At 37.0% G+C, this 9599-nt stretch overlaps 1 non-coding gene across 1 annotated transcript; it reads left to right on the top strand.

Moving 5' to 3' along the window:
• Positions 1-8440: 8440 nt before the first annotated feature.
• Positions 8441-8547, top strand: LOC120266008. The gene has a single exon (XR_005537851.1). It is a non-coding gene; the product is annotated as a small nucleolar RNA R71 (small nucleolar RNA).
• Positions 8548-9599: the final 1052 nt, after the last annotated feature.

The following is a 9599-nucleotide window of genomic DNA, read 5'->3' as shown; positions in this document are numbered from 1 at the left end:
TGATAGCCATTTTGGTAACTTATTGTATGACTCCTTTCAATTACCAAATGCAGCTTCAATCATTTTCTATTTTACAATCCATACATTTCTATATGTCGTTGTGTACCCATATCGGTTCTTGATCTCCATTATCAAAATAGAGACATTGATAGATGGCTTTTTCTTTGACTAGTGCATGTATACACCGGAAAATCAAGTTTGAATCTAGTTTTAAATGATCTTGGGAGACTATTATTGTTGTACAAGTGTATGCGTTGTTGTATTTTTGTAATCTCCCAAACTTGATTCCTCTTGCTATAGGATGTGGGAGCTCTTCAATTGCATCCATCACCATATGACTTATATCTTCCAAAATACCGAGTTGGACCAAATTCTATTACTTTATATTCCATGGACTTCTGCAAGCAGTAATTCTTAATTGTTATTACAGCATCATCTTTGTTTTAAAATCACATACCTACATGCAATTCTCCATCTGCCATTGCCCCTCTTAATGTGTTGATGTATAGTGAAGGGTATTCAAGAAATTTTGGTGCAGACATTGCTTCCAAATCAAGTGCTCTCATGTGCCTGAGGCTCATATGGCGGCATCATTATTTCTATGCTCTGCCTCTATCTGCTAGTATCTTCCGCATTGTAATCTTCTAAGTTAATATCTTCAGTGTTAGCGTCGCTATTGTCTGTTTAGTTATCCTCATCTTGGTCATCTCCGCTTGAACTCCTATATTCACCAAATTGATGACTGGTAATGTCCTCAGTTCTATGGTGTGTCGATGTGCTTGATGGTTGTTATGAAGTAGTGAAATTGAAATTGTGTTGTAGATTATCCCATGCCCTCTATTCTGTTGAAAGCCTTTTTGGTGAAATGTTGTCATCTCTATTAATTTGGTGTTAAGAAAAACCACTAGTGGAAGTCACAACACCAAGTTCCACATACAATTCTATAACTTGAACATCATGAAATGCTTGGTGGCAGCTGAACATCATCTAAACATCTCTGTCATTATATAATTTGAAAGACCGATAGTAGATCTTTCCCTTGTCCTGAGGAAATAGGTATATGGTATTTGATATGTGTAATTCTTCGATCATCTATAATTTCTATATTTTCTTCAATGGTTCTCTTTAAATTGGCTACATAGATCATTTTCTATATCACAACAAGAATGATCATCCGATGAAAATATTTGCCCTCTCCTCACTAGTAGTGATTGAACCATTGTAATAAACCAAAACAAGTGTTTTTCCTGTCATTGTAGAAAATGAAAAAAAAATGTGAGTTTAGTAAGAGTAAATATGTACAGTAAAAAAATGAACAAAGGTTATATGAAAGTTAATTAGTGAACACGGATAAAAAAACATACTTGAGTCCTTGATCAAGATTGAGTAGTTAGCAATTGTGTTGAAAGTTTTTCCTTGAGAAAACTTCGATATTAGGATTAGAATACTACATGTTACGAGCTTGTTCTTTGGTCAAGAGTTCATGCGGCCCTTGGTTGGTGTTCCTCTCAACCAAGGTAGCCTCATTTGTTCGGTATGACAAGAATATGAATTTTGCTAGCTTAAATGTAAAGGAAATAAAATAACTTTGCAAGAAAATAAAGAAACTTGAATGATACAAGTTTTAGAGGAGAACTTCTCTATATTGATAATCTTTCTTACAACAATGCTTGTGTGTTTTTACAAAAGGGACTTGGACGATTTATATAGGCCTCCACCTAACAAACGGATGGTTATGATCAATTTAATCAAATGGCTCTCATGAATGGGTAAGTATCACCTACCACCAATAACTCATCTCACAATCCCCCAACAATGCTTCCCCTACCTTAATAGTTACATGTTTAACTATTCTAATATTTGAGGATAAGTTTAATTTTTATATATTAAAATTTTTACCACAGCAATTTTTATATGTTAAAAGTTTAACCAAATATTACCCATAATTTTTATCTGTTAGAATTAGTGAAAGTAGAAATAGGAGAGTAAAAGTGGAAATAAAACAAGTTATAAGAAAATATTATGAAATTATAATGGCTTGAATGTAAAACTATTTTTTTTATTTAAAAAACTAGTGCTGCCAACAATTTTTTTAAAAAAAATTAATATTAAAAAACTAGTGGGGCCTATGGGTTTTAAAAAAAAATTAAAATTAAAAAACTAGTGGAACCTGCAACTTTTTAAAAAGAAAAACTAAAGTTTAATATTAAAAAATAAAAAAATGTCTATTTCCATAAATAATTACAGAAATGCCTATTTTGGTAATTAATTAAAAAAAACAATATTTAAAAAAACCCTTAATCACAACATAAAATTGATTATCTTAATAATGATGTATGTTGCTAACCTATGAGGCTTTATGACACCTTTATTTAACATATCATGTTCCATGTCCAGCATTTGAATTTGATCCTATTACAAAATAAAGAAGCATCTTTCATCAAATCTCCCCATCCATCATCTCTTATTTGTTGTAACCTTTTCTTAGCAATTTATAACAAGTAATATAGCATTTATAATTTATTGGTCCTTTTTCTGCAAAGCAAAATTTAATTCATTAGTAATCCCTAAGATTTCCACCATTAAATGTATGCAAAAAATAAAAAATCAAATGACTCTAGCAGTTCCAATATACATTGTGCGTCTGTATTTTGATCTTGATAAGTGTCATTCTTTTCAATATCTTCAAGTACATCTATAACTGAAGAAAACATAACCATTATATTAAAATGTGAAGCATAATGAGATCCCTGGTGAGTATCACTAGGCCTCTTAAAACTCATTTCTTTCTTTAACACCTCAACTAGTTTGCAACTCAACATTAATGATTCTATAGCTTTGTTTACATGTTGCTCTTTAAGCTTGTCTCAATGATTAAAAGAAGCTCTAATCACATTTAACAAACAGGCAACTAAATCAATGAAATGATTGATAACATAATAATTCTTTGAAATAAACACAAAAGCTAACTGTAATTGATGAGCAAAAGAATGAATATAATTTACAGATTTAGTTTCTCTCATTATCAAAGTTTGCAAGTCATTGAACTTTTCTCACATATTACTAATATTGTCATAACCTTGCCCTCCAATTCTTGAGAAACTTGGTCAATGCTCTTAAAGTATATAACTAATAACATTTTTAAGTGATGCAGCTAAAGTATCAAAAACATAAGTGATGTTGATTCCATATAACATAAAATCAAAGCCACCTACTTTTTCTATGACACACATGAGATATCAACTAAAATCCCAAAAAAAATCATCTCTAAGATCCTTGATTGAAGCTTTGGTTGTTTCTTTATATGCATAATGACATTTTGAATTGATGAAGCAATAATTTCTTGATTTCATGGAGTATTATGTAGTACAACATTACCCACAATATTATTAAGTTATACATAAAATGTAAAAGCATAAGAAAATTTACTATGTTGCTTGAATTTTTCATATTCATCATAACTAAAGAAAGGCAATCCTTGTCATAAAAGGAATCTAATACAATCAATATAGGCATTCAATCAGATTTTATACTTAATTTCAGTAAAGTCTATTTGTTTATCAAATGTAGAATGAATAGATTAAGATTGTTTCATCAAATCCAGATATTTTAAAATCACCACATTATGTGTACTTGTAACATCATGAACATCAAGCCTTGATTTTTTTTTATTCCAAGCTTTAAATCCCTCACTTGCAAAAGAGTCAGGGTCATCATGACTTTAATTTCAGTTTTAAATAAATAACAACATAGGCAAGATGATGCTTCTTCTTTTATACTTTTTCCAAAAAAATATTTTTATTCATCAAACCAAGCAAAATTGAATCAGCAGAATATACCTCCAATATTCTTTTGTTGAAAATCATAATAACAAGGTTGACAAGGGCCCTTTTGAAGATACATTATTCTAAAATTCATCTCAATCATTTGAATGGTAACCTTCAACTCCTTATTTTCCTAAGTAAGTGATGATGTGTGTCGTGACACACCCCTTGTGTGTGTCCACAAGTGCACGGATCACTGAAGTAATAAATTGTACCCAACGGGTCGAGTAGTCAAATCCATAAGGAACGAGAGTATTAGTACTAACTACTTCTATGTTATCTGGTAGAATAATCAAGAGATCATATAATGAACTAATGCACGAGAAGATGAATGTCGCGAACAAGTAAGCAAAAATGAAATGATATCTCAATCAATGAAAAATGAGGTATTCGGGCAATGCTCCCCCTAGGATTTAAACATTAAGCACAATATTCACAAAGTGTTCCTAACCTGAGTTAGTTAAGTCATGGAAATTCAAAGACAAATCGGTCCCTGTCTCCAGATCACTGATACTAGTCCCCTACGAGGTCCCTGGTGGAGAAATCTCTCAGTCTCAACACCTCACACCACATATAACTTCCTAACCCTCTAAGGATTCCAAAGGATGTGCCCGATTCCTAAGAATAAACCTAGCCCTTACTTCTAAGTGAAAGACCCCTAACCCCTACAATAAATATCTAAATATAAACACCTCACGCCACATATGGTTTCTTAGAGCTTAGGGAATACGGAGATAGAGTACACCAATAGGAGGGGAAAGGGGACACTCCACTAACTCATGACTCATCCTCTCAACCCTCTTCAAACTTGAGGTTCTAACCCTCTCTCTCTCTCTCTCTCTCTCTCTCTCTCTCTCACTAAGGTGAATGAATCAATGAAAACCAATCAATCAATATATCAATAAAGCAAGCAAGCATTAAGAACACAAGATTAAAACTCAACTAAACTTAGATTAAAAAGAAAACACAATGTAAATAAATACAAAGAATAGAATCCTAGGGTTCACATGCCCAAATACCCTCTAGTGTTTAGCTCTCCATAGAGCAAGTTACAAAACAAATGATAAAAGAGTAAAAATTTGTAAAAGCCATGGAAATAAACCCCCTTAATTTGTGATGATGGGCTTGATGGGTAGTTTCAATGTCTTGATGGGTTCCTCTACGAAGCTAGAGTGATTGGTGGCTTCCTTGATGCAATGACAGAGGAGATATCAATCAAAGTTGGTGAAGAAATGTCCCCAAAGTCACAAAGGCCTCCTTTTAAACCTTAGCTTCCTTACCTCTTCAAAGCCGTGAAAACGTTCACTTAAAATAGAGATAAGCGGCCTTTTATAATAAAAAATTAGGGCTCTGACGCACTCCTTGTGTGTGTGTACCACAAGTGCATGGGTTGTCAAAGTAATAAAGTACTCTGGTGAGTGGGTAGTCGTATCCATAGGAATAGTTGTTAAGAAGCAAGTAGTAATGCTATTTAGCTATAGAGTGGACCAATTTGTGATTTGAGTGAATAATATCAATGAAAATAAAAATAAAGAAAAGAGAAAAGAAAGCAATAGGAATAAGGAAAGGTAATCGATGGGAAGATATAGTACTGGATATTGCTCACCCTAGGACTATTATTTCAAGTGCAACACTAATCATTATGCCTCTTAGTCAAAGTTTAATAAATTATGGAAATCCAAAGACACACGGTCCCAAACCTAAGATGAAGATGAAAACCTTGAAATCGGCCAAAAAACTCGAGTAAAATCTCTCTAAATCAATGGTGCGAAGTCGGGAGAGTGCGGGATGCGTTCTAAAAGTGTTTGGGAGTGTGAAAATGAAAAAGTGAATAAGATTTATAAAGAGAAATTGCAACCTTTTGAATTCTGTACATCCACACAGGCGTGCGAAAATTACCCACGCCCGTGTGACTCTACAGGAGAGCCTCACAGGGGTAGACACACACCCCTATGTGCTCTCGGGATGGCATTCTTTAGCTCTGAACGCAACCACACGGGCGTGTGGAAATTCTCCATGCCCGTGTGCCCGACCCACAGGGGCCTCCACACGCCCCTGTGGCTCCTCTGTCCACACCACGCCCATGTGAAAATTTCACACGGTCGTGGATCTTCACAAGGGTACTCAGACGCCCCTGTGCCTTCTCGGGATGGAAGAAAACTCTCTGAGGAAATCACAGGGGCTTGTGGATATTATCCACGCCCGTGTGTAGATCACAGGGTCAGACAAAGGGCAGACACACGCCCCTATGTCTGTCCTTGTGTCTTCTCGGGATAGAGCTCTAAACTTCTACAGAGAAACACATGCCCGTGTGGAATTTCCACATGGGCATGTGACTGTCACAAGGTCATTCACAGGGGCAGACACATGCCCCTATGTCCTCTCGGGATGAGCTCTGAATGAAAACACACGCCCGTGTGGAATTTCCACATTGCCGCGTGTCTTCTCTGGATAACTTACAAAAATTTATAGACTTTGCAGAAAATTTCTGAAACATTTACATCTATTTAGAGCATGCCTATATTATGCGAAAGTAACCAGAGAATCATGAAAAACATGCTCAAACGACCAAGAAAACTTCGTCACACACGATTAAGCATATGATAATACCAATAATCCATGAGAAAATCACAACAATAGCTTGTAAAAGATCAATACACCAATACTCAAGCTCTTATTCATGCAAATACTAACTAAAAACTAGAAAAACAATAAAGACTTGGGTTATCTCCCAAGAAGCACTTGTTTAACGTCACTTAGCTTGACGTACCTGACCTTACCTCACGGGGGCTCATAGATGAAGGTTTCACTCTTACCCATAACCTAAAAGCATGATGAACATAGTCTTTTGAAGATAAAGGGAGAGTTATTGAGTTTGTTACTGCACAAGTGTTCATCATCCTTACTCCATTCTTACACATCCCCATTAGCCTTGGGGCATTTCTTGTGACGTCTCCTTGCATGCTTCATCTTTCAGATAATCTTCTTCATGATCCCCAGGGGTAGATTGTGCCTTGTCCTCTTGACCAAGCATCAAGACTTCTTCATTCTCCACTCCTTGATTTTAGCACCCCTTCATATGGGTCCGGATTTCATCATTTCAAGCACATATTCATCTATTAGTTCATTGGTAGTGTCAAGAAAGTAAAAAGTATCATCAAAGTCTAAAGAATGTCTCATGGCTTCGGAGAGGCAATATGTAAGCTTGTCATCCCCAACTCGTAAAGTCAACTCCCCGCCGCCCATGTCAATGAGGGCCTTGGAAGTGCGCAAGAACGGCCTCCCAAGTATCAGCGGGACATCGACATCCTCATCAACATTCAACATTGCAAAGTCCATAGGAAATATGTACTTGTCAACCTTCACAAGTACGTCTTCGATGATGCCCCTTGGATGTCTAACCGTTCAGTCCGCCAATTCAAGTGTCATCCGAGTAGGCCAAGGCTCTCCCAAGCCTAGCTTTTGGAAGAATGTATAAGGCATGACGTTGATACTCACCCCGGAATCTGCCAATGCCTTCTCTTCACAGATGCACTTTCCTCCAACTTCCTCCAACTTCCTCTTATTGGTCAAGAGGTCCTTGAGAAACTTTGCATACCGAGGCATTTGAGATAACGCCTCCACAAATGAGATGTTGATGAGCAACTACTTGAATAGACCCAGAAACTTCTTGTCTTGCTCATCATTTTGGTCATTCTTTAATCTTGAAGGATAAGGGATTCTTGGCTTGTAAGGTGGGGGTGCCATTTATTTTCCTTTTGTTCTCTCCTCAATCTCCAAAACCTTAGGTGCTTCAACATCGGTCTTCTCACTCAAAAACCTACCCTCAACCTCATGACCACTTCTCAAAGTGATTGCCTTAACATGTTCTCTCGGATTAGTTTCAGTGTTACTAGGCAAGCTTCTTTGAGGTCTCTCCAATAACGACTTCGCAATTTGCCCCACTTGATTCTCTAAATTGTGCAATGATGCAGTGTGGTTGTGAAGTGTAGCTTCGACCGACTAAAACCTTGTATCCAATGATTGGATGAATCTGGTCAAAGCCTTCTCTAAATCAGTCATCTAGTTTTCCAACCCTGAAACTCGGTTCTCCATATTCTGGACTTGTTGTTGTTGTTGGAAACCAGGTGGTGCCATTGTCTATGTTGCCCTTGATTACTCCATGAAAGATTTGGATGGCTCCTCCAACCCTGAATTGTATGTGTTGCTATATGGATTTTCATGGTTTCTCATTACATTACCCACAAAATCCACTTGTTCTACCGAGGATGTACCACCAATAGAAATCGGGCAATCATATGGAGCATGTCCTCTCCCACACCTTGTGCAACTAGTCACGGCTGCCACTCTATTCGAAAGTTAGAGTGTCTAACTTCTTGGTCAATGACTCCACTTAGGCTGGCAATGAGGTAACGACATCAATCTCATGAAAGTCAGGCTACTTTTTTTATGTCTCTAGTGTTCTACTGATAACCATTCATAGCCATTTCTTCAATGAGATCTCGGGCTTCTTCGGGGGTCTTGCTCCCTAAGGTACCGCCTACTATAGTATCAAGTAACTGTCTTGTGCTCGGGTTCAACCCATTATAGAAAGTTTGAATGATCATCCACTCGGGGAACCATGTTGAGGACATTCCCGCAGGAGCTCCTTCAACCTATCCCATGTCTCAAAAAGAGACTCTAATTCCGTTTGCACAAAGGAGGATATTTCATTCCTAAGCTTCACAAATTTTCCAGGAGGGAAAATATCGGGTAAGAAAAGCTTCTTCCATCTCCTCTAAAGTAGTAATCGATGCTCTAGGTAATAAATATAGCAACTTCTTTGCTCTTTCCTTCAAGAAAAATGGGAAGGCCCTCAAACTTGATAGCATCATCCGTAACACCATTGATCTTAAGCATGTTGCACACTTCCAAGAAGTTCCCTATGTGATTGTTTGAATCCTCATCGGCCAAAACATTAAACTGTGCCGACTGTTGTAACATTTGGATGAATGCTGGCTTGAGCTCAAAATTCTGAGCCGTAATTGGTGGCTGCACAATACTAGATTGTGTGCCCAAATCAAAGGGTCTGGCATAATTGGATGGTGTCCTCTGCTACTCATTTTTTTCTGCCATATCTAACCCTTCACCTTCTACCTCAGCTTGATTTGTCTATTCTTGCACAGGTTCTTTACCCCTTCTACGAAGTGTTCGTTCAAGTTCAGGATCACCTTCAACCAATGTCAAAGGATTCCCTTGGGTCATAACCTGGAGATGCAACTAAAGAAAGAAAAACAAATCAGAACGATGGAAGAATAAGAAAGTATGAAATAGAATAAATGGCGAATAGCTAAAATAGCTAAGTGCAAAGTGTTTCTAAAACGCCTATTCCCCGGCAACGGAGCCAAAAACTTGATAACGCCCTTTTGCATGTGAACCGCAAGTGCACAGGTTTGTCGAAGTAATAATACCCCAGTGAGTGGGTAATCGAATCCTCAGGGAATAGTGATCAGAAACACAGAGATTACAATTTCACTAGAGTAAATATGAATTGATAGTGATGTGAAAACAAGGCAATGCATATAGAAATAAGAAAAGAAGAAAGAGGAGCAAATAAAAGATAGGAGAGGTAATCAACAATAAATGGGGCACCCGGATATTGCTCACCTTAGGACTGTTACTTCAAGTGCAAGACCAATCATTATGTCTCTTAATTGATGTCTAATGAGTCGTGAAATCCTTAAACACACAGTTCAAAAACTTAAGGTCAACCGTGACTAACCCTACACTATGCCC

This window comes from Dioscorea cayenensis, chromosome 7, assembly GCF_009730915.1.
Source record: "Dioscorea cayenensis subsp. rotundata cultivar TDr96_F1 chromosome 7, TDr96_F1_v2_PseudoChromosome.rev07_lg8_w22 25.fasta, whole genome shotgun sequence".
NCBI classification, from domain to species: domain Eukaryota; kingdom Viridiplantae; phylum Streptophyta; class Magnoliopsida; order Dioscoreales; family Dioscoreaceae; genus Dioscorea; species Dioscorea cayenensis.
The sequence above is the reverse complement of the archived record's forward strand: the minus strand, read 5'-3'. Positions and strand labels throughout refer to the sequence as shown.